Source organism: Chelonoidis abingdonii, chromosome 2 (assembly GCF_003597395.2).
Source record: "Chelonoidis abingdonii isolate Lonesome George chromosome 2, CheloAbing_2.0, whole genome shotgun sequence".
NCBI classification, from domain to species: Eukaryota; Metazoa; Chordata; order Testudines; family Testudinidae; genus Chelonoidis; species Chelonoidis abingdonii.
The window spans coordinates 196,027,643-196,054,224 of NC_133770.1; the positions used below are offsets into that span (position 1 = coordinate 196,027,643).

A 26,582-nucleotide genomic window follows, 5' to 3' on the forward strand; every position below is an offset into this window, starting at 1 on the left:
TGAAAATAGTTTACATCACTAGTATTAATGCTATCTATTGTTATGACCTCAGTAACCGACTTGCTGCCTGGAATGGAGTTACAGCAGTGACATTTAACTTATATAGATTAAATTTCCCGACACTGAATATCACCTTTTTAAAAAAAATTAGGTGCGTCTTATTTTTCTGAAAGTTTTCATAGCAGAGTGTCATCACCGAGACCTAACAAGACCAGTTATAGTCACAGGAATAGTCAGTGAACAGATAAAAATGATTATGTCATCATTCCAAATGTTCTTTGCTTGTCAAACTTCCCTTAGCTGCAACTTTTCTCCATTCAGGTTTACCCCAGCAAACATAGACACTTTTTTTTTTGCAAATATTTCAGAATTATTTGAGAAGGAGGAAGGGGAACCAATATGCTTCGCTTGAGTGAAAAATGAGAACCCTTTAAAATTATGCTTTCTTAGTGATGTTTGTGTAGCATACATCAGATGACACAATGTATGACAGACTGGAGGAGCATAATCAGATGAATGATGTCGATGCGAACTTTTGTAAACTTTGGGCGGTCTGTTTATTTAGCTTTGTTAAGGTCATTAAGTGCAGTGGGCCAAATCCTCAGCTGGTGTATATTCATGTAGCTGTATTGGCTTTAATGAAGTTACACCAGTTTATACCAGCTGAGGATCCAACCTGATTACTTTTACACTGTGAGTTTTTTTTCCTGCCCCTGTGGAAGAAAATATAATTACCATACTCAGTAAGGGCTTGATCCAAAGCCCACTAAAGTCAGTAATAGCTTTGGAGGACTGCAATACAGCAAAGATTTACTTATACCCTTAACTTTACATAGCATTTACTTAATTGGGATGATTCATAATGTGTTTGGAAAAAAAAAATAAAGCAAGTATGTAAGTCTTTAAAGGAGCTTGGCACAAGTTTTGAGATCCCATATTCAGATTGGAAAATTGTGTTTAGGGTGTCCAACTGCATTATTTCTTAACACCATAACAGTAGGAAGCTGAAATACAAACTGATTGCATTCAGCAGGAAGAAACTTGCCTGAGCCTGTGCATTTAACTTGTAAAATGTGCTTGTTTACATTTTTAAGACACAAGTGTGAATGTGTAGATGTATGCGTTTTAAGGATGAACATGTATTAAATTTCTACCAGAAATGGGATTAAAAACCCCCCACTGTTGCTCTTTTCATAACTGTGTATTGTTTGTCAGTTTGACAAGAATGTTTGAGCCTTTTTATACTGTACTTGCTTTTGCCTATGAGCTCAGTGCTGTCCTTTGATATACGTTATCTGCTCCTATTGACTTCAGTGGGAGTTGCATGAGTGTATCTCAGGGTAAAATTGTGCTCTGTATATTTCAATAGCGGAGATTCCAACTGTTTGGAACCATGGTAGCTTGGAAACTATAAGCTATCTTAACTTACTTTTTCTGTAGCCATAAACTACATGCAGATAATTAATGACTGGATGGCAAAAAACAGCACAGAGTCAAATTTATTTGATTAGGCATCTGCAATATAAATATTTGAATCTTGTAGCAACATTCCTTTTTCAAAGCAGACATCTTACATGATGTAAATGTTTATACATTTCTGTGCTAGGATAAAGCTGTTATGATTCAGTCACTTAGGGCAAAATTCTGTTTTTGGTTACACCACTGTAATTGCACAGTAACTCCACTTTAATCAATACAGTTACTCTGGAGTTACATGGGCATAACTGAGAGCAGAATTTAGCCCTTAATTTCTTAAAAGAAAAAAATGGAACCCCTCCCTTTCCCAAGATTTGTACTAAAAACACTCTCAGCAGAAGTGATTTTAATAACCTTGGTATTACTGAGCCTGCTCTGAAATATTCTAGCGGATTACAGTTCAGGAAGTAACATTGCTATAGCTTCATTAGTATTGTAGTACTTGAGTGCATGTGTTTACTTTCATTACCTGGCTGTAATCCTGCAAATGTCCTGTCTCTTGGCTTGCTAAACCTGCTTTCCTGTCTGAGGCTACTGATGATGATTACCTAACATCAATGATTAATTTTGCTGTTGCTGTTTACACCTTAACTCAGGTATCAGTAGAGCGACATCAGAATTGGTACACATTTCCTATAAACAGTTTCTCCCTATGTTCCAGGAACTGGTTTACAACAACAGCTCTTATGCAAACAGTCTCAGGATATTATGTATGTGTTACTATGTTTTGAAGGGATATTGGCAAACTCTATTTATATGATGATAAAGTTACATATTTAGGTTTAGTAATGAATTCAGTGGTCTAAATTGTTTAAAACCTTATGGGAAGAATTAACGGAGGCTTTTAATGTGGATTCAGAATTACTTACATTGAGCTGAGTATTTCAAAAGTATTTTGATTTTTGCTAACCTTTCAGTAAAATGATGACTTATTGGAAATAATTGAATTAGTATCATCAGTAGAATATTATATTTAACACTTGCTTAACAAAGTCCACATTTTACTATAGATGACTATGGAAGCCATAGCCCAAATTTTGCTGTCATGTATACTAGTGTAAATCCAGTGTTACTCTGAATTTACACCGATGTATGTGGGAACACAATTTGGCACACAGTGCTTAGCTTCTTATTAAAGTTGATACAGTTACTAAATACATTTCAAATCTCTAAGAAATGTGTATTGTCTATCTCTTATCTGTCCATTTTCTTTACATCTGGCCTTTGAGTTTTCCTTTCTACATGGTGGCTTTCTAGAAGGAAATGTTTTCCACCATCATATTTCCAAATTGCAAAGTACTATAGTACAATTTTGTGGCTCCCCAAAATTTTAAGGGCAGTTTCTGAAGTGATCTAGCTTTTAATCTTTTTTTTTCTTCTTCAAAATGAAATGGAAACTACAAAGCATGTACAATTACAGTCTGCAACTATTCTTAGAATTCAGACATGTTTAGTATATATTACAGTGCTGAAAACAGATACTTAACACACAGGGTAATGGCTAGATACAGGTAATTTGAAAAAAACAGTAGCATTTACTCCAGCTACACTACATCTATTTCATATATATTCACTCTGATAGATTGTTTCAGTCTTTTTTTTTGTCTGTAGCTAACAATATATTTCATGATATTACAGAAAAGAATATAAAGAAGATATGAAAGATCTATGCATCAGGCAGTTCTGGATCTGAATGTTTGCTGAAAATAAGACCTACTAATGTGTATTAGTGTTTTCAAGGCACAAGTACATATTTTTCTTTTCCAACAGGTAAAGTAAATGAACACTATTGAGTTGGCACCTCATTTTTGCTCATGTCAGATCAGGCTCCTTAATATGGCTGCACTATTTATTAATTTTTTCCCCTCTGTTCATTTAAAAGGATAGTGAGCAGGGAAATGGTGTTAGCTTTCAGGACATACTGTGACAGACTGATGGAAATTGAGCTGTTCTTTTTATTTTTAATTTATTTATCAACCCTGATTTAAAACAGTCCTCACATTTCAGAGTTTTTTCCAGTAGTATGACATTTTCCAAAATGTGTCTTGATCACAGTTATAGTTAAAATTAAAAAGATTTTCTGTGCTTGTTATGTTAAAAATACATTTTTTAAAGGAAATTATTCACGTTCTTTGTTTTAAAAGGGCAACATGTGTGTTTCTTCACCATATGGTAGCATTTAACCCATATTGTATGGACTGACTAGAAGTTGCATTTAAGTGTTGATTTATTTCAGTACTTCAAAATGTTCTTTGTCTGAAATCTAGTACAGTAAATGATGCTTTTAAGGTTGTGCAATGGAATGCTGTGTTTAGCAGTTGTGCTTTGCTGTTACAATGATACTAGGTTAATGAGTAAGCGTTTTTTGTTTTTTTTAATTCTCAAACAATTTCCTTAACAAATAATCCAGCTCTGAATGTTGAAATGATTTGTGGGAATACTTATTCACAATAGTCAATGACACAACATGGTGTCAAGAGTTGCAGGGTGAGATGTTGCAGTCTCTGCTGGCTGAAACTAGAGCTGCTCCTTTGATGGTTGAGGATATGCTAAGCAAGACTTAGTTTTAGTGCCCCAATAGTCTGCCCACATTAAAAGATGCATTCTTGTTCACTTTGGTCTAGACTGTGAAGTATGTATTTTGGTGAGCAGACCAGTATTACCAACCCCAAGTATTTTAAACCATCAGTCAGCCCCTCAAAAATCATGGGATTAGTTTAAAAATCATGTTGTTGTTGTTATTGTTGTTATTATTATTATTTTTTTAAAGAAAATTCATTTTGAGTTCTTTTGTTTGCTTTCTCGTTTTTGAACCTTTAGGGCTCACATTTTCAGTCTTTGCTGCAGCCATGAGGGCTAGATACTTTTACAAAAAAAGCTGTAATTCTCCAATAGTTATTTGATCCAAGAATTAGGACTTTAATGGAACACCAAATATTATTAAACTTGCGATAAAATTGGCAGAGTTGGCAACATTTAGTTACTTATGTAAGTAGTCCCATTGACCTCAGTGGAACTACTTGTATGAGTAATCAATTGCTCTCCAGTATGTGTAAGGGGCTTACAGTCTGTCCCTTAGTGAGGTCTTTTATGGCCTTAAAGTATACCCTTGAGTAGAAAAATATTCCATCATATCTATAATGGTGCACTGTATAAAAGATATGTTGACTTCTTGTAGTTGCAGATTGTACTCTTAATAAATTAATTTGTACTATAGTGATTGTAAGTACATGGTACACTTCTTAGATCATGTCATTGGAAGAGCTTTGTATAATACTTCTATTAACCTCAGTAAAATAAACATGAAATAAGATTTCCAACCTCCCTCTAGTGTTTTGAAACCATTGAGGTGTGCACTGGAGCAGGGCTGGCTCTAGCAATTTCGCTGCCCCAAGCACGGCAGCACGCCGCATGGGGTGCTCTGCCGCTCGCCGGTCCCGTGGCTCCGGTGGACCTCCGGCAGGCGTGCCTGCGGATGCTCTATCGGAGCCATGGGACCACCGGACCCTCCGCAGGCACGCCTGCGGGAGGTCCACCGGAGCCACCTGCCGCCCTCCCGGCAACCAGCAGAGCGCCCCCCGCGGCATGCGACCCCAAGCACGCGCTTGGCGCACTGGGGCATGGAGCCGGCCCTGCACTGGAGACAATCTGCTCCTTTTGATGTCTCCTTGAATACCGCTACAGGTTTCATATATTTTTATACCTGGTTCCTTGCAATGTTTCGTATTTGGTCCTCCCTATAGTTGTTTAACAGCAATACCTTGTTGACACCATATTTAATGGCAATACTAATGATGATTTCAGGGACAACATATTTCAAGGGAAAAAAGAGATAAATGCATGTTCATTGATTTTCAGGAAAACCTGTAGGGGCAGAATAAATACATGCTGCATGTAGATAAGCCCTGGTTCCTTTTCTTATTTTCTAGATGAGTTTTACCTCTGTAAGTGAACACTATGAACTGTGATGCATAATTTATATTGACATTAACAGTGATACTAGAGGAATGTTTTAATGCCAGTTTGAGAAAATATCACAATTAATGTTGATAACCCTGTCCCATTAAATTGAAATTGATTTTAGTAGAAACATCCATGCCTATGGCATGACCATAAGTGGTATGATGAAATAATTCACTCCTTTTCATAATGCCAAGCATATTGGAGAGTTCATGTTATCATGAACAGTGCACACCACGTGTCAAATTACTTGACAGATATACAGCTTCCCCTTCTGAATGGTTTCTTCCAATTAGAAAGTAACAGTTTTTAAAAGGATCAACAGAGGAGTGGGGGGTCTCTGAATTCTGTAATGTCAACAGGCGTGTTTTTGCTACTGTTATTTATTCAGCTAGTTTTTAATGCACCACAGACTATTTGGTAAATCTGGGTAAAGTTAGAAAGCAATACTACATGGAAGTCGTGGGATTAATGGTTTAGTGGTAGAGATTAAAAGTGGTCTCAGCAAATTACCCTGTTGACAGAGAAGCCAGAATCTGTTAATGGTATTATAAACAGATTGGTTTATCAGTCGGTTATTTTCTAGGTTGATTAGGGATTATAAATTGCTCTGTATTTGTACTACAAAAGTTAATTGTGTTGGGACTGCTAATATTCCACATAGTTATTTTAAATATTAAGAGCAATGTCAGATAACTTTTAAATACTTATTTAGATGGGCATCAGCTGTGGCCAGAATTTTCCAAAGCAGATGCTTACAGTATTTGGGTACCAAATAGGTGACCTGACTTTCTTATGTGCTGAGGAGTGGGAGCTATGGGTGCTTGGCATCTCTGAAAATCAGGTCATCTATTTAAATGCTTAATTTTAGTGCTGAAATTTTTGGCCTGTGTCTTTATTTGTTTCTTTGCAGACCCTTAGCATGTGTTGGGTGCTTCTGATAATCAAAATGATGTGCACATTCTTTTAAACCAGTGGTTCTCAACTTGAGGGTCACAACCCTGGAGGAGGAAGGGAGTTATGAACAGGTGTCAAGGAGTGGTGATCACTCTGCCCTTCCCATTTAGCTGATTGGAAGTGGGGGGAGTCCTGAAAGGGAAGGGGCAGGGGTGAAAGTAATATTAAACTCTTACTGGCATGGGGGCTGGTTCCGAGCCTGCAGAAGGGACGGAGCTGGGGGGTCAGCCTCCTTCAGCCAGCCCATCCACAGTGCTTGGCCTGCGCCACCAGAGGCTCCGGTGGTGATTTACAAGGTCCCAGTGCTCTGGCAGCTACCGTCGCAGGAGCAATCTCAAGCCCCAAGCCCTTTTAAATTGTTGGCCCTGGGGCAGCTGCCCCTTTTGCCCCACCCTGTCGGTGGCTCGGGGGCCACAAAAGGGACAATTATCAGAGGGGTAGCTGTGTTAGTCTGGATCTGTTAAAGCAGCAGAGAATCCTGTGGCACCTTATAGACTAACAGACGTTTTGGAGCGTGAGCTTTCGTGAGTGAATACCCACTGTGTCAGACGCAGGTACTTGCGTCTGACGCAGTGGGTATTCACCCACGAAAGCTCACGCTCCAAAACGTCTGTTAGTCTATAAGGTGCCACAGGATTCTCTGCTGCTTCAAAAGGGACAATGACATTAAAGCGGTGCATACAGGCCGGTACCAGCTTCTTACCAGTACACTATACCAGTCTACTTTCACACCTGGGAGGCGGGTCTTGGTATGAACTTGGACAAGGGGGTTGAGGTATGGAAGAGGTTGGTTGTTTTAAATAGTGACTCTTGTGTGCTACATTTTGATTTTTAGACATAAAATTCTCTTCCCATGAACTACTGGTACATGTTTTTACCATTCATACTTACATCATAGATCACTTGCTCCTCTATGCCTATGCATACACCACTTGGCGTAAACTGACACATTCTGAGAGTTTCCCTGACAGAGAGGAGTCACAATGGAGTCCTTCAGATATTTGCTGCATCTTTCTGTGCATATCTTGGGAGATACCATTGCTTTCACTTTGCTGCCTTGTGCTGATCTGCAGTCCATAGGCTTTTCATTACTATCCACATTAGGGAAATGCTGTTGTTTGCCTCTGGAAGTGAAATGGTAGATAAAGAAAATTGCCAAGTATGATAACTTCTTAGACGCATCTGGAGCACTGCAAGGAAGATTCACACACTAGACAAAATTGTAATTGTTCTCTAATACTTTGGCTCTTACCAGAGAAGAAGGAGAGGATTTTAGTGCAAGCAGAGAAATCTCAAAGTGGTTTAGATGGGAAGCGGAAGATCAAGGTCACTGCATAGAAAGCTGGAGGTTGGGCTGCCAAATTTACTTGTTCTCATGTTAGATGAATGAATAGCTGCAAGGACATTGGTGAGTTGAGTAGTTTGAGGGGAGGAGAAAGGAGTGGAGTCCTTGAGAAGTGTCATAAAAATTAATTCCTTGCCTTTTTAATATCAGTCTCCTTTTTCTTATTAAAAATCTAATACTCCTGAAAACATTCAACGTTCCTAGTTATTTTGAAGGAGCAGCCCTCTTAGAAAATGATGAGAAGGATCAAGGCTTGCATCCTCAAAGAGGGTAGGAGGAGATAGATGGTTAACCTTGCTCTTTTGGGTACAGCGTGTGAATTTTGCAACTCCGGAGGAGATCAGACACAGAGAGAGCAAAATGAACACAGTGAGAGATTAGTTTTTCTTTGACAGGGTTCAGGGTAATGGCAGGAACAACAAGTCTGCCTGAATTTTGGCTTGGGTCCTATCTCTTCCGTAACCTAATTATGTAGACTGGAACAGGTTATTAAGCAGCATATGGGGACCCTTTATTTTCTCAGCCAATTCTAAGATGGGAGCAGTGCCATTTGGGTCACATAAGTCGAGAGAGAGAGAGAGAAAATAGTCAGGGAGCCTTTGTCTTCTCTTTCCCCATTTCAAGAAGATGCGTGCTCTTCTCAGATCTCTAAATAAAGGGAAGAGACAAGGAGATATGTGACAGCTAAGAGGATATCAGACATCAAGCAAATTTTTGTTGTTGTCCTTAAGTTTCTGTTTTCACTTTGGTTTGCAGAATGTATTTTAAGGAAGTGTGTGGCACTTAAAAGGCTTAAATCCCTCTGCTTCACACTCTGATTGAATTTAGTCTACACTTCGGGCACAATAATTCTTCATAGGACAATTGAAATTTCCTCAGTAACTTTTGAAAAAGAAAATACTTACTACCTTTTGCAGAAGAAACACAAATATATTTTTTCAACCCCCTTCCACTACCGAAACAAACCAACTTTACCCCAATTTTCTCATATTCCTTTGGGGTTTGTGTGGACAGTGGTTGTTTAGCTAGAGGAACCCAAACTTCTCTCATGGTAGGACACACACATTCTAATAACATCTTGGAGCTGGGCCACTTTTGAAATTCTGAAGTTGAATGCACACAGTCACTCCTCTCATTCAGGATAAACTAAACTCTGCCAAGATTAGCTGATGAAACTGTCAAGTTCTGTCAGCTGCCTCTGTTTTGCAGTGCAGAAAGCCTGCTTTGCTATCTCACCAGCTCTCCTCCTCACTCAGACAATAGGGGGCTGGGTTTGGGCAGCAGCAGGTAAAGGAAGACAGGGAGGAGGCAAAGTGAGTAGTGTTTGAGCAGGGCTTTGGGGTGAATGGAAGATTTAATAGGAGATGCTTGTGGGTGGGATCTATTTCTATGTGGAGATGCTGGGGTGCTTCCGGGAAACCAGAGGCTCTTTATTTAGGCACCAATGTAGAGACACTTGACCTGAGCTCTGTGGCACACCACGCAGCAGCATTGTGGAGAGCCAGGGAGCATTATGCAGCTGTGTAGAGGGTGTTGTTGGATTGTTTTGTGTTTTGTATGCTGCCTAGTATGGTGAGAATGTGGTCCGTGACTAGGGCTCCTAGGTGTTATGGTAATACAACTGATACATAATAATAATGGGCAGAGTGGGGAGGGTGAGGAGTGGAGATCTTTGGGTGGGGGGGGGAGTGACGGATAGAGAAGGAGGGGCCAGAGCAGTGAGTGTGTGTAGTGGGGAGAATGGAGAGGAGTTCCACTTCGATTAACCACTGGTGGTTCATCAGAATTTAGATAATCTGTGACTCACTTATGGTTTGTCAGAGTACAGATAGATCTTCTCCCCACTGCTCCTTGCTCCTCACATACTACTTTCGCATAGCCCTGCTCCGTCATATGCACCCCTGGTCCGCACCATGATTTCTACTCTCTGGCCATATTCACCTTTTAAACACTGACATAAAAATACTGACTAGTCGGGGTGGGGTTGTGGGTTGAGGAAGCATATTGAGGCATGGGGCTGTAGAGAGACATGAAGTGGCACAATGGGGGTAATCTGGGTCATGCACTGGAGGCTATGGGAGGAATTGGGTTGTGCCAGGGAACAAGGGGAAGGAGTACAGTTAGGACTGGAGGACAGGTTATATGCTTATCTTGTATCCATCTGAATAACGTTTAGCATTTGCAGAGATTTCTTAAATAAGTTCCATCAAATAACAAACATTTTTATTTTGTTAACACCGGTTACAGTTGCTCAAGTGTTCATATTACCAACTCATTTGTAAGAAAAATCAGGAGTCGAGTCACTAGTTAAGTACACACACAACCTTTGAAATCTACAGTTGTGATTACCTCTTGCCCACATCTGCCGCTTCCCTTCACAACTCTAACTCTGACCAGAAACACTGACAGTTTAAAGAAAGAAACATTGGCCTTCCTCATAACATCATCTTAATAACATTGCTATAAACATAAACTATAACACTGAAAAACAATAAATACGATACAACCTTTTCCACTGAAAAACAATTCCCTTGATTAACAATCCAACAGAACCCACTTAAACACAACCATCCCCATACACACTAAACACCTACACTTCTGTGTGACACAAGTTCAACATTTTAGATGATTAGAAAAGCTTCATTTCTAACCACTATGCTTGGCTGGAATTAAATTATGATTATTTCTTATTTGTACTATAGTAGTTCCGAGTGGCCATGACTGAGAGCAGAGATCCATTGTGCTAGGTGATGTACATACACACAGTCAGTCAGTCCCTGTGTATCTTTGGTGTATCTTTTGTGTGCATATGGTTATATGGCTTTGTTAATTTAAATGTGTCATTGACATTTTTTAAGGCATATCTGCTATCAAGTTAAATGTTAAGAAGTAACTGGTAATTACCAAAGCCCTCCTTAAATTAGTATTAAACTATCACAAATTTAATAAAATCTGCGTAATCTCAAAATTACTGTACATTTACCAAGCAGTTAGTCAGAGAATGGTGAAATATCTGGCTCCATGCTGACATTTAAAAGATGTGCTGTGTGTGGAACCTGAACATTTGGCAATAATCTTCCTGGCATCAAACACTATCTGGATGGTCATGCTGTGTAAATGCTTTTTGTTTTTCTCAAAAATCAGCTGGTGCCACACAGGGAGTGTGAGTGTCATCACATCATTCCTAGGACTACTAGGAAAGCGGTAATGATAGAGAAGCCTTAACTGATTATTCTATTGCTGTTGGGGAGTGCTTAGAAACTTGATAGATGCCTGAATATCCTGGCTGTCAAGGAAATGAGTTTACCAGATACCAGGAGGCTGATTCCATGCTTCATAGTGAAAGGGCACAGAGTACTTTTTGAAGAGCAGAAAGGGGGAAACATTTGGCTTGACTTGTTGAGTAGAATGCATTCATGTAGGCTCAGTGTTTGCATGCTCAGACGGGGTAGCATTGTGTTCAAACTATAATGGAAATTTTTAAAAAATTGAAACTTTTTTTTTTTTTATAATAATGGGGTATTATACAGCATACTTAGTCCTCACGTAGAAGTGAACCAAGGGTCATTTCCATACATTCTGTGAACCAAATGCAGATGGGAATAAACCAGCGCAACTCTCTGGACAGCCTTTGGTTCAAATTCAGTGATGATGTAAATAGTGGTGTCAATTACAAATTGGGTAGAAATTTGTGTATATTGCAAAATACTGGAGTTTGTTTCAATTCGGCATTGATTAGGAGCCAAGTTTTCTGTTCAGGTACCCTACATTTATATTGGTATAACTCCATTGACTTCAGTGGAGTAATTGAAATGTACATCTGTATAAGTAAAAGCAGCAAAGAATCCTGTGGCACCTTATAGACTAACAGAAGTTTTGGAGCGTGAGCTTTTGTGGGTGAATACCCACTTCGTGATGGGCTGACAGTGCAGAGAAATGAACGTTTCGCAACAACGTGCTGGAAGCTCTGTGCCTTTATACTCAAAACCCCAACTATTCAGTTTGATTGACATATACTTCTCCAGATCAGTGGCACGGCTGTGGGACCCGACGGCCCACAACTAGCAATATTTATGGCTGACCTGGAACACGCTTCTCAGCTCTCGTGACACTCATGCCCTTCTCTACCTATGTAATTGATGACTCTTCATCATCTTTGGACCATGGAAGGCAGACTCTAAAAGAATTCACCAACGATTTCACAATTCCACCGACCATCAACCATGCCGGACCATTACACGGAGGTCACTTTCTAGAACCCACGGTGCACATAAGTGAGTGGTCAGCATTAACAACCTGTATCGAAAACACTAGCGACCGCTATGCCTACCTTCATGGCCTCCTCATCTGGGCCATCGACGATCCAGTGTCTAAACAGAAGCACTGGGTACAACCGCATCTGTCTACACACTCAGACAGAGACCAACACCTACAAATCTCCACACATCCCAAACAGAAATACCGCCATGCGAGAATTAGAAACAGATCAACAGAGCAGACGTGTACCCAGAAGCTTCCTACTGCAAGACAAACCCACGAAAAAACACAGGCTCCATGGCCACGCAACGCCTCCAGCTAAAACCCCTCCAACGCATCATCCAGAGATCTACCATCCCTCGACAATGATCCACACTTTCACAGTCTTGGTGGCAGCAATCCTTGCCCAGCCAACCTGCAACCTGAACGTATTCTACCAGCAACTGCACACCGACCATAGTAACTCTGCTAGGACAATCCATGCAACAACCTCGATGCCAACTCTGCCCATATCTACACTAGCGATATCACGACCACAGATCACAGACCATCACTGTTCATGTCACCTGCACGTCCACAAGATATAACGCATCATATGCCAGCAATGCCCTCTGCTATGTACATCGGCCAAACTGTACTCATGGAAAAGATAAATGACACAAATCAGATATCAGGAGGCAATATACAAAACTGTAGTGAGAGCACTTCAACCTCCCTGGCACACTAAGCAGACTAAGGTGCCATCTTGCAGCAAAAAACTTCAGACCAACTTCAAAGAGAAATGCTGAGCTTCAGTTCATCTGTAAATTTGACACCATCAGCTCTGGACTAAACAAAGACTGTGAATGGCTTGCCAATTACAGAACCAGTTTCTTCTCCTTGGTTTCACACCACTCTATCAAACAGGGGCCCATCCTCCTGACTGAACTAACCTCGTTATCTCGAGCTTGCTTGCTAGCGATATATACCTACCCTGGAAATTTCCACTCCTGCGTCTCGTCTCACGAAGTGACGAAGTGGGTATTCACCCACGAAAGCTCACGCTCCAAAACTTCTGTTAGTCTATAAGGTGCCACAGGATTCTCTGCTGCTTTTACAGATCCAGACTAACACGGCTACCCCTCTGATATCTGTATAAGTGAAATCAGCATTTAGTTTGAGGTCTGCAAAATGAGCATAATCTATATGCCAGGGTATAGAAGATGTGCTGGGGACAGGTAGCCACTTGTAGCAGGAAAACTAATTAACAGGAAGAGATAAGATAATGGAGGACTCCATGTTTCAATGTAACTTGCATCATCCTCAGCACTCCTAGATGTAGTCCTGGTGTAAGCAAGGGCAAACTTTACTTACTCCCTTTTTCATAGGTGCTGAATTTGGTTCCCATAGAATACAAAATCAGTGTAATTTAAACTCACTTTCTGATCGTAACTCTGATCTCATTTATTCCAGGTCTGTAATTTACACTACCACACAGATCACTGCTGAACTTGGCCTGTTTGTGTGAGCACATGCTCTTCTGTGTGCATACGCATACAAAAATATAGCATTCAAGGGCTTGATTGTGTAGCCCCTACTGACATTAGTGAGTACTTACTACTCATATGAGTAGTCACATTGAATTCAATCATCAGTAATGATTGAAAGGCCTGTCCTAAGTGGGGGTAAAATTGCTCAGTAGTCCTTGGATTGGTATTTCCTGCAAAATGAGCTTCACTGGCTATACTCTTGCAAGTGTTAAATTTGCATGTTGTTTTTACTTCTACCATCAGCATCAGCAACCATTTATAAATGGAACTGAGGAATGTATATATAAAAAAATCATACCTACTACATGAAAAATATGATCTGTTACACAGTTATCTGAAACTGAGTAAAAAATAAAATAAATATTCCTTTTCTTCCCTTTTTCCCCTCTCCCCAGGCCCTTCCCTCTGTCTGGCCAAATTTCTGTCCTGGGTTACATGCCAACAACCTCATTGACATTGAAATTTCAGGGGTGTAACTAAGGGTAAGTTTTGTTCCTCTGTGTATATGGGGGGTACATATGTGTGCTATGTGAATCAGGCGTAGGAGCTGGTTAGTTATGAAACAAAAAATGGCACATGAATGAAATGGGAATGAGAAGAGCCATGGTAACATTGTTTGCCTAAAGATGTCATCATGGCACAGAGATGCTGAATATTTTCTTTAGTTGCTAGAATATGACAAAAGAATAACTTGTTAAGTAACATCAGAGAAATGTACTTGCTCAGTAGACTAGCAGCAAATGTACAATACAGTAAATGCCAAAGGCATTGAATAGATAGAATTTAATAGTGATTTAAGAACCCTGCAGTAGTTAAGAATTTTGCTTTCCATATCTTATACGTTGATAAAAGAACAGAAGATTTGACTCTTTTTTTTTTTTTCTCTCTCTAAGAAACAGTTCTACTTTACAGAAGATGCGCATTGGTTTTGCCAGTCTCTTTTTTTTTTTTTTTAAAGACTATACCTGGACATACTTCCTAACATTGAAATTTTATAACTTTGTGAGTTTTTTTGTGCAACACTGCAATTGTTACAGTTTATGGACACACACACACACACACACACGTCAGAGATTTTTTGTCAAAATATAAAGGTGTGTGAGATCAATAGGTGCTCTGAGATCTTTACATTTCCAGTTAGGTTTTGAACTTTTGAACTACTAAATTTTATTGTCCTTGTTAAGAGTCACAGTCAGTGGAGTCAATGGAGTTAGACCAAGAATTAATTTAATTATTTTTTGTGAAATATTCAAGGGTTTTCTAGTTTGATTTTTAGAATAGTTTAAAACAGGTTAGAAATTAAATTGGTTTAAAATCTTTAGCTCAGGGCATCCATACTGCCACCGTTTTCAATCAAAATAATTGCCACCAATATGAGGCTTGGAAATGCTTTCCATACTTAAATGGTTTTGCCCTGATATTCCACCCTAATCCATGTAGGCAGACACTAGTGGCCACTGGGTGGCCCCACTGAAGTCAGTGCAAAGGTTTGCTCACACGGGTCATCTTGCACAGTCGGAGGCTTAATTTCAAATGCAGCCTGAGAGTCATAATTGGCCAGTTTTTGAACTCAAACTCATCACACTGGTTTTCCTGATCTTTTTAACTTCCAGAGTATTTGAATGAGAAAAATGGGTGATTTACTTTAAATAGCAAGACAAACATAGAAGGAAAACTATCTGCTATCCAAAAAGACTATATTTTATGCATGAGTGTAATCTATCCATTAGTTTATGGCTCCAAAGTCTTCCTGGAAGTAACACAAATCCACATATCCCTGAGTGCTAGATTTAGTATTTGAAGCTCAAATTTAGTTTTAAAATCTATAAAATGTCTGTACTCATGCAGCTCCCAACCAGTTGTGCTTTCAAAGAAGCTCAAGAGCCCAGATTACTATTTCCAGAGTCAACTTTAATTTATGTTTAGTCAAATGGCTCACTATCCATCTTCAAGGGTTACTGTCAACTTGAAAAATCACATTTGCCTGAACATTTTGTACCTAATGTAGTTAAAAGCATAGTTACTCCTTACAACCAAGACAGAGCTTTACAGGGGTTAGAACTGTGGCCTTTGTGCAAATGATCCTTGGGTCCAGTTCTTCCACCTGGAAATCTGAAGGAAACTAAATCATATCTATGACAAGGGCCAAGCCAGTAACTCCATATGGAGGAAGCAGAAAAATCATTTTCATTTCATGTTTTTAAAGAGGTAACTCCTGTCCTCTCAAATTGTAAGGTGCTTTATCAGAATCAGGATTTCTTTTTTTTTGAATTAGACACACATTCAAAAAGTTTCTGGTGACGGAGTCCCTTCAAGCTTTTTTGCTGACAAGACTTCCTTGCTTGAGCAAAGCTGAATTGCTTTTATAGATGCCATCCAAAATGGCTGCTTAAATCCATGGGAATTTTGCATTAGTCAGACACACTCATTTTTATCAAAACTACACTCTTATTGAGATTAGCTTCTGTAAATACCAAAGATGGGAGCAAATGGAGATTCATGCTTCGTGGGATGATGAAATATATGCAAATTTTAAGCACATAAGCAAGATTGATGCATTTGTTTAATCACATTTAGAAATCCAGGGGCAGATCAGAGCATGGAGTTTGCCCCTCAGTTTGAATGGAGAAAACTGTTCATGTTGCAAACAAAACCGAAATTCAAATCTTGCAAAGATTTACACACCTTCTTACCATTTCAAATTTGTTAGTAGCCCCATTGACACTTCAGTGGGACTATTCACATTACACAAAGTTAAGCAGTGTAAGTCTTTGTAGTGAGTGGGTCCAATTTCTTTTTAACCCCTTGACATTGGGAGTCAGGTTTGTTATTAAGTATGATTCTTATTGCTAACAATGTGTTATGCAGACACCACCATTCCATCAAATTAACATTGATTTCTATTATGGGGCAAAAGACATAACTGTCCACTTAAGCAACGAGGAGTCTGGTGACACCTTAAAGACTAACAGATTTATTTGGGCCTAAGCTTCTTCAGATGCATGCAACTATCCATTTAACACCCAATGCGTTTGATGTGTTTTTTTAAAGGGAAGAAGTAAATATCAGTGCTATTTAAATATGGCATTTTCCATATCTACAATATTTAGATTGATAATGTTGCAGAAATACTCAATGGGCTGACACAGTCCTTATTTTATTCACCATTGGTTTATTTCCCAATTTGTTTCTGTCAGTACATGAGTAAAATTTTCAAAACCACTTAAGAAAGCTGAATCCCACTGACTTTCGATGGCTCTGTGTACGTTGTGAGTGAGGTATGTTTCCTCTGCTCACTTATACTTGCTCATGTTAGTTCTCATTAAGCTAGCATAAGTATAAGTAGCATGAGCAGCAGCAGTGGAGGCATGGCTTAGCTGTGCCAAGTACATACCCACCTGTTTCAGGTGGGTTTGTACTTTGGATGGCCAAGACTCTGTTGCAATTGCCTGTGCTACTGGAGCTATGCTTCTATTTATATATGCACTAGCTTGATGAGAGTTAGCATGAGTAGGGGTGTGCTCACATGTACCTATCTTGTAATGTAGATGCAGCAAGTGAGACTTAGGCTCTTAAACCATGCAGGTGCTTTTGAAAACTTTACATCCATACACTCGAGTGATTCAGTGTTAGCTCAACTAAAGTAAGCTTGTTTGTGGTGGGCATGGCCATTTTGTAGAGAAGTCAGTCATCTGAAAGCTTCATGAGAATCCATCAAAGCATTTCTTACTGGGCTAATCATTGTGGTATCTAGGCTGCAAAAACTAAATTAAGAATCACATTGGGCCAGATTGTGCAAATTATACGCAGCCCTGACTAAGAGGTGGTGTGGAGCTGCACTTCTCAGAGGGAACTCCAGGCAGAGTTAAGGCCTCAGGAGACAGTCCTTCACCTTGCACAACCCTGCCACACAGAGGTAGTGTGGTGCAGCTTGCTCCCACTTCCCAGCTAGCTCTGCAGGTCAGGTAAGGACAGCATGATCTCACCTCCTCCCTTTCCTGTCCCTATTGGGTTGTGTTGGCTTGTGCCTTTAATTACAGACTCATAGGGGAAGGGACTTCAATTGTAACCTGTCACTATGAAGATGATTCAAGACAGGTAGGAAGGTGCTTTGGAGCCCCTTGTCCTCCCACATCTACATAGGGACAGGAGACAATTTAGCCCATTCCTTTTGTCTGCAAAGGATCCATCATCTCTTGATATAACTTCTGTTACTTAATAAGAGATTTTTTTTAAACATGCAAAATCTATTCTTCAGCTGTTGTAACTGAGGGACGGCCTTCTCAAAAGAGGGGTTTTGGCCTTTAAATGGTCAGGCTCTGGCTTAACTTGATATCTGGTGTCAGAATTCTACAGCTCATGGAGTTTCACAGCAAAGCAAGAACACCCTGTCCTCAGCTCTATAACATGCAGTCTTGGGCATCATCACATGTATCATTCCTAGCAGAGCACTGTTGTCTCACTGGATCCTGGATGGAGAAGCAGTCTCAAAGATAGCGAGGCCCTAACCCAATAAGGGATTTGGGGATTCAGACCAGGATGTTGAAATGAATGGGGAGCCAGTTGAGTAGAGGAACGCTAGTGTGATGTGCTCCTGTCAGCCTTGTGAAAGATGCTGTGTCTGCTGGAGTTGTGATGTAGGCCTTCACCATCAGCTCAAGGTAGAGTGCAGTGCAACAGTCACATGATGAAAAAAGTATTGATATCAGGCTAGATCCTTGTCCAAGAGAAGTGAGCATATTATCTTGGCTAGTAAAAGATGGAAGAAAGTGGTTCTCCTTGCTGTAAGTAATCTCTGGTTAGAACAGTCCAACGGGATACAGAGATTGCATGTTACCTTGACTATTAGTGGACACATACTTGTTATAAAGGTCAACCAACATTCCGATCATTTTCTTAAAATGTCATTCTCTTCCTCTCAGCAATACTGCTTTGTTATAGGGTTGATATTAAGCCAATTTCTTGTTAATCCAGGTGCCTTATTTTTCTCATATACTGTGACATCTAGTCAAGTATCAGAGGGGTAGCCATGTTAGTCTGGATCTGTAAAATTTCCACTGTCTGCGTCTGATGAAGTGGGTATTCACCCACGAAAGCTCACGCTCCAAAATGTCTGTTAGTCTATAAGGTGCCACAGGATTCTCTGTGACATCTAGGTGTCTCTGAAGTTTGTGTCCGGTAAGAGAGATGTATGGGTAGGTGGGTGTCATTAGCACATTAGTGGCATTGGAGCTGATGATGTCTTATGAAATGAGCTAGATCCTACATAGATTTTTGAAAAGGAGAGGAGATAGGATTGAACTGTGGGGTGGCCAACATGCCCATAAACATGGTAAGGCCAACTTTATGAAATTAACAATGAATAGTGAGATTTAGCCAGTATCTCCTTGGTTATTTGAAAAGATGACCTCCGTGCCACTGGCAGGTTAGACGTCTTGCGGTTATTGGTGCATCAGCAAATCCTGACTTCCCTAAGGGCCTTTGAGTATTTAAGAGGCAACCTATTGTATATTATACATGTACTATTGATTTAATAATCTGCAGGGGTTTTTAAAGTCAAATTAAAAAATGGAGCTTGTAGGCTGATTCAGATAAATTAGGTCTCTATTAATTCAAAGGGATTAAAATATAACTGTTCTGTATTTACATAAACATCCATTATATTAATGTACAATAGACAATTTATGCAAGCCGTCCTTGAGGGCTTTCCTTTTCTTTCTTAAATTTTAAGAAGAATTACTGACTTCTCTGGACAAATTGATTTTATGTAAAATGTCATTGTTTTAATGCACCAGGTGACTTCTAGTAAGTAATCAAATTACTTTTCCGTACATATAAGGTCTCATGATTATAATGGCACAAAATCAGAATGAAATGTTTTATTTCAGGTTGGGTTTATCTGAATTGAGGTACTTCGGTTTGTCATACCAAATCAAAATGTTGCATTTTGACTCAGTTCGACATTAAACTGTTTTCCCTGACATGAAGCCTGATGAGAACTGTAATTCAGGCTCCTCATGCCCCTCTCCACCCTATGGGTCAGGCTCCCATGCTGACTAAATCTCTCATGATGCACTATGGGTGGGACCAGGAGGCACCTGACCTACAGCTTTCATATGAGGCATTGCACTGATTCAACAAAACATGGTTTCATGTTGAACTGAATCAAAACTAAACATTTCCATTCGGCTATGTTGAAATGTTTAATTTTGATTCAGGAATGTTTTGATACTTCCCAATGGAAAGTTTTGGTTTTCTATAACAAATAAACATTTGCCACAAAGAGACATTTTTCACCAAAAATTTTATTTAGTTGAAATCCCAGTTCTCCATAGAAAAACAGCTTTGATGGAACATTTTCGAGTTGCCCTCGTATACTTTTTTATTTAAGAAAAGATACCTGAGAAATCTTAATCTGCATGAACAAAAACTCATAAAATACAGCTGATTAACTTAAAGTGGCAAGAAAATATTAGGGAGTTGGGGGCTGGGAGGGAGGGAAAAACAGCCTGTATTAATGTAATTGTTATTAAAATTAATGAAAGAAAGTTTTAATAATATTGAGTTTATAGCATGCTATGGCTACCTTAGTAGGGCTTGTTCTTTCACCATTTAAAGTCACAATTGTAATTTCAGTTGCAATATATCAGTAAGGTTGAGAGAAGGTATACTTAATACCTCTGTTCATCAGACTCCATCTTGTTGATCTCTAGTGCACATATACCTAATTTCTCCAAACTTGTCCTATATCAGTGCATACAAGTGGCTTTACTTTTTACCTTTTGTCCCTTCAGCTAATGTAGATAAGGGAAAATCAGGTTTTCTTCTGCTCTTTAGACCAAGGGCATGGTGCCTTGATTAACACAGTAGTTTCCTGACTTCAGCAGGTAGAAGTAAGCCTCTTAGTGGTTATGCAGAAGAATTGTAATTTGCAGTTGGACTTTTAGGCAATTATGCCTGTCTGCCTTAGGGTTATAAAAATCACTAGCTCAGTGGGTTTTATCCAATTTTTATCAAGTTCTTTTTTTCCCCATATGGCTCTGAAGAACAAAACGTATTTGAGAATATATTGATGCTAGAAACATACAGCTGTAATTTCAGTTGATAAATGAAAACTTCAGTTATTCTTAAAAGTTAAAAAGGAAGTGATGAAACACTAAGATTCGTGGTGTGCTGATAAAGAAATTGCAAGAAATTTAGAAGCCTAGAGAGGAAGGAGGGAAAACGGAAGTCATAGGAGCATTATGAGAGGGTCATAGCATTATGAGAGGGTCATAGCATTATGAGAGGGTGAAATCAACTGTTTGGATGTTGGAGAGGGGAATCATTAGAATGGTCATCTGTTATGGAGGGCATCTGTTGTGTTTGTTTGCTAGAATATAGACTTTTCTAATGGACAGGTAACATGTTTTTAAATAAAGATGGCTGGCTCCTCTTTGAGTCTACACAGTGTTGAAGTCACTGAATGATTTTCTTATTCTGATGGTTATAAATGTAAGAGCTGCTGATTAATATGTCAAACAGGTGATTTATATTTTGTGATTGCCAAACATCACCGAATGAATTTATCTGACCCAACGTGCCTGTAGTTGAAAGAAATGCTAGGAAATACGTGTTGAATGAAGTAAAAAAAAATATATATATATTTTCAAGTAAAGTATTAAGATGTAAATAGCTTTTGAGCAGTTCTTTGACACCAATTTCATTTATGATCAGTGTCTCTTGTTCATTTTCAACACCCCAAAATGGAAAATACCTGTTAGTGATTATACAATAAAAGTTGCAGCCTTCTTTTATGCTAATAGCATTACCTACATAGCAAAAATGGGCAGTTTAAAGAAATGATTGAAGTACGTCACCCTGCTTAAACTCCTCACATACCTACTACTACATTCTGCCAGTGAAAAATCAGAGGAAAAATTAAAGGAAGGATTGTAGAAATAAACACTGACTTTATGCAAGAGAACACGAGAAATGATTCAGTAATAGCTGCAAGTATTCATACAAGGGGGGAAACAAGAACTCCCACTTAATAGTATCGATTCTACATCTCAAAAGAGAACTGCCAAATCCTGTGTCCAATTTGTTGAAGATGTCATCTAAAAATACAGAGAAAGTGTGATGGAGTGGTTTTGGCATTTGCTTAAATGACTGCACCTGAGAAGTTCTTTAATTTTTTTATTATCTTTGTCATGTTAACTTCTGATATACAGGTGTCAGTACCCTATTTAAAGCTCAATGAGAAAGTTTACAGTTTTTTCCACCACCACCATTAGCCTCATGGTCGGTTGACTGAAAAAAGGAAAATTGATGCCCTAGTCTTCCATTGACACATTTTCACTTTATTTTTGGAAAGCAGCATGCATTTTATAGGTTTTTGTGATACAGCTCTACCCTCTATAATGAGACCCGATATAACACGGGTTCGCATATAGCGCGGTAGCAGTGGGGCTTGGGCAGCGCTTTAAAGGATCCAGGGCTCCAGCTGCTGCGGGGAGCCCCAGACCCTTTAAATCACCACTGGAGCCCTGTCGTTGCTACCCTGGGGTTGTGGCAGCGGGGCTCGGCAGGATATTTAAAGAGCCTGGGCTCCCCGCAGCGGCTGGAGCCCCGGGTAAATCACCACTGCAGCCCTGCCACCGCTACCCCGATATAATGGCGTTTCACCTATAAAGTGGTAGGGATTTTTGGCTCCCCATGACCACATTATATCAGGGTAGAGATGTACTTTATTACAGCTAGGAAGGCTACACAGATGACTGATTTAGGCAAAAACTTTCGGGCCTGGGTGCCTAACGTTAGACTCCTAACTCCACCGTTGTGCACTTAAGTAGCCTGATCCTCAGAAGTGCTGAGTGACTACAAATCCCATCTAACTCCATAGGAGCTGCAGGTGCTCAGCACCTCTGAAAATTGGACACTTTTATTTAGGTGGATTTAGGAGCCTAAATTTGAACACCTGGACTTGGAAAATGTTTACCTACTGGTAACCTGTGTTGTGTTTCTTGATGCAATAAACTATCATAAAAATGTTAGTACCTTGATTTCAAAATTTCAGCCTTAGTTTCAAAGAACTTAAAACAGTGCAGTTCTTGTTTACAGAAAATTAGTAACATTTGATTACTCTCAGTATTTTAAAGCACTGTCTTTTGGGAAAATTGTGCAGTTACATATGGAAGTTATTGATTTCAACTTCAGTTAAACAAAATGTAGGACACAATCCTGTTAACACTTAATATATGTGAATAATTTTAAACACATGAGTAGTCTTATTGGACTTAATGAGATTATTCATGTGAGTGAAGATACTCAAATGCATACATGCTTGCGGGATTGGGTCTTGGTAAAGTGTCACTTAATGACTGATAGACAGCTATACAGCTTCATTTTTCTTTGATTAAGTTGAACAAAAAGAAACAAACTTCTTTTTCAAATATATGGAAAGCATATCAGTGCAGCCTGGCACCAATCTAAACATTCAGTTTCAAAATGAAAATCATGTTAGCTCTTTCATTGTTTCAGTAGGAGGAAAAAAATCTGGAAATAGGATGGGGTTTGGATTTTTACATATTTCACCACTTAGTACAATAAATCCATTCATAGATCTTTACTAAAATGTACCTTCATGGTATTCTCTAAATATAGAAAATGTAATGGGTGTAGTTTTTTCAGTAGCAGTGTGAAAAATAGAAAGAACATAGAATCCTTAATAATAATAATTTTAAGTTATAATTCTGAAGTGCTGACTTCACCATACTGAGCTATTTAATGGTTTTACATAGAGCCGTGAGACGGATCAAGCTTTTTTCTAATGCAGGGCACTTAAATACACTATAATTTGAGTGCATCAGTTATTTATATGTAGGCAACTTACAGCAAAACATGTGGAAATGTTATGACTTCATCTTAAAAAAAAAAACCTGTTAATAAAATAGCAGTTTTAAATACATCCTGAAATACCACGATACAATGTGCGCAAAATATGAGCTGCAGAACACACAAATTTCCCTGTTGTTATTAACTTTTAACAGGATTCACTCATGTAATTTTAAAATGACTTCCAGGTATTAACCAGAATGCTTTAATAGCTTTAGATACTTTTTGGCTTGCTCTGCAGAAGAGAGAGAGCAAAACGGGTTTGCTTTAAAAACTTGGTCAATAATTCAACTATAGTAGGTCAGAGCCTTTTTTCTAAATCATATTTATTTGTATTTTCATATATGCATTGCAGTGGTGTTTATCACCATGGAATCTGATTACACTTTATACAAACAAGTAAATGAGAGAGTATTATAAATCACAGCTGCGATTTCCTAGAGGAGCCCTAGAGAGTTGGGCACCTAACTCCCTTAGCCTATGTTGACAATCCCAGCCTACATCTGTGTTTTTGTGTGTACACACACATATTATAGCATATGACTATCTGATTAAGCTTTGCCATATTAATTATAGCAGTTGAGGAAGCAGCTGCTACTATAGTTAAGATTCAGTTCCATCTCTTATTCTAATCTCTTTGGTTCAATTGGTACTAATTTTTACAATCAGCTCCTTGGGTCTGCAATTTTACATGCTTTTGCCTTAGCTCACAGACGAGGTTTTTGACTTTGAAATTTGACTGAAATTTGAAGGGAGTTCTTTTGGGGGAGTATTCAGCATGAAAAAAATATACTTTTACCATTTTTAGAAATCAGAAGACTCCCATTGGCTTCAGCAGGCTTTAGACCAGACTAATTCCACTCAGATATTTGTCTCTGTGGTGACTAAGAAGGTTTGAATGTAAAATTTGTCAGCCACACCTGACATTTCTAGAGGAGACAAATCTGAAGTGTCTTCGCATAGGTGTATGCAAGAATGACTGGCCTAGAGAAGGTCAACAGGGTTTGCCTGTTTTCCTTTTCTCATAATACAAGAAATAAGAATACAAATAAAAGAAAAAATTTAATCTATGGAACTCACTACCATAATATACGGTTGAGACAAACAACTGCAGTTATACTGTCTAGGATAGAAATTAGGATCAAGTTTCATGCTTCAGGACATACGTCAACCACTAACTGCCTGGAGTTAGGAAGATGTTTCCCTCATAAGCATGTTATTGTACAGTATTTTTTATTGCTTTATGCCTTCTTCTCAATGTAGGTATTAGCCACTGTAAGTGAAAGGATTCATAATTAGAGAGTCCAGAGGTCTCATCTTATGTTCTTATGTTCCTAAGAAATATTCTCTTTTTAGGAAAAGTGTAGACTTTTGCTATGTATTACTGTTTGTGTTACTCAAAAATCTTTTAAAAAAGAGGTCATTGCATGCAGTTGCAAACTTTATCTCAGTACCAATTGTGAGATGAGGACAGCACTTGATAACTTCCATTGTTTTTGGTTAAACTTTTACATATTAGTGCTGCCAATAAAGGTCCAAGGATCCTCAACTGGTGAAAATGAGGGTAGCTCTGCTGATGTCAGTAGAACTACAAAGATCAGCGCCAGCTGAGGGTCTGGCCCCTCATGTCCTAGATTAATTTCTAATTTGATAGTGTTTCGTGTCTGTATCTGAGACTTTTATAGTGTACTAGAAACATGCACTTTTGTGTACTTGGGAAGTAACAACATCTTGCACTGAAATATATGCCTCCTACGTTTTATTGAGGAATAGCAGCACTAGGCCTCGAAGTGTTACACGTTTTTTTCCAGAGAGGCCAGAGCTAAATTATTTTCAATCATCAAGGTGCAACAAGTAGAAAAGGGGCAGATTTGATGTAGCTTGCTTCTACATTCACAGGAAAGTTAAATTCTGTACTATCAGAATAGTTTCCTGTTTAAATTGTTGGGTTTTTATTGCCCGCAACTGGAATTCAGATAAAGCAAAATCCAGCTATTTCTCTCTGACCTTGACATGTGTTTGTTTTTCTTGGCACAGCTGAAAAAAATGTTAGATCAAACTTCATGTTAAGACACAAACAGAATCTTTAAAAACTTTTTTACATGGATGTGTAGCTTATCAGTTGCTGTTTACCTTTCATTAGATCAATGCCTCTATAAAAAGAATTATAACATTCCCAGGAATTCTTTCTGGAGATGCTGGAATAAATGTGTAAGGGTCTGTTTTTTTTGCTTGTTTTTGTTTGATCATCATGGAGAATCTCCCTGGAAAGCTTTTATAGTGCTGAGTCAATAAGAACAACTTTTGGCTTTAGCCTTTGTTCTCTGTTGTTCTATGTACTACTTTGATTGAGGAGTACCACCAGTGCATGACAGCTGCATGTTTTTCTTTAGCGTTTTCACCAGTAGAGAACAATAATAATATGGAGATAACTTAGTTATAAAATGCATGGATATTATTTCACTTATTTGAACCATAGACTGGAGAATTGGAAATATGAATCTGTAAAACAATGCATCCAACGAAGTGGGCATTCACCCACGAAAGCTCATGCTCCAATACCTCTTGTTAGTCTATAAGGTGCCACAGAACTCTTTGCTGCTTTAACAGATCCAGACTAACACGGCTACCCCTCTGATACTGTAAAACAATAAGCATTCTTCTGATAAAAAAACATTTTAAATGAAATGAACTTTCAATTTAAGTATTTCTGCACTATGCTAAAGATCTATGTTGTGGTTTTATGCCTTCAAGTTTAGTCTGTTCATATCACAAAAGGATATCTTAGTGGCTTATATTTTTGGTTTGCACATACCTTATAAGGAAGTGTAAGGTGATACAAACTGTTCTTTCCGTTGCTCCCTGGAATAAGTGAATGTGTAAAGAGCACAGCACAGTTTCAGTTTCTGAAAAAGTATGAATCAGAAAATGAATTAAAAATTTGAATCTGCATGCAGCAGTCACGCACAGTGCAGTTGAAACTAAGATTGAATATAAATATATGTTCTTGCAGTGTAAGTAACTTTAATGTAATATCACGCAGCCTAGCAACAGTTCGACATCAAGATGGCTCATTGCCTTAATTAGCTTCTAACTCTATAGGTGAGGCAGTAAAGTGTTCTGTAGTATACAGTATCACAAATGGATCTTATATATGTTGGTCACTTTTACAATGTTAGTAT

The 26,582-nt window shown here is 38.8% G+C and overlaps 1 protein-coding gene across 5 annotated transcripts in view; it reads left to right on the forward strand.

The window, feature by feature from the left end:
• The window catches only part of ZNF516 (zinc finger protein 516), a 155,368-nt gene that overhangs the window by 5,856 nt on the left and 122,930 nt on the right, over positions 1-26,582 (forward strand). For 2 of the 5 annotated variants that reach the window (XM_075062903.1, XM_075062902.1), the window contains exon 2: positions 13,920-14,006. The exons of 2 other annotated variants lie outside the window; for them this stretch is intronic. The gene's annotated coding sequence lies outside the window, so the exon portion shown is untranslated. Of the gene's footprint in view, positions 1-3,114; positions 3,247-13,919; positions 14,007-26,582 lie in introns of all 5 variants that reach the window. One more of the 5 variants, XM_075062904.1, reaches the window with a different exon arrangement.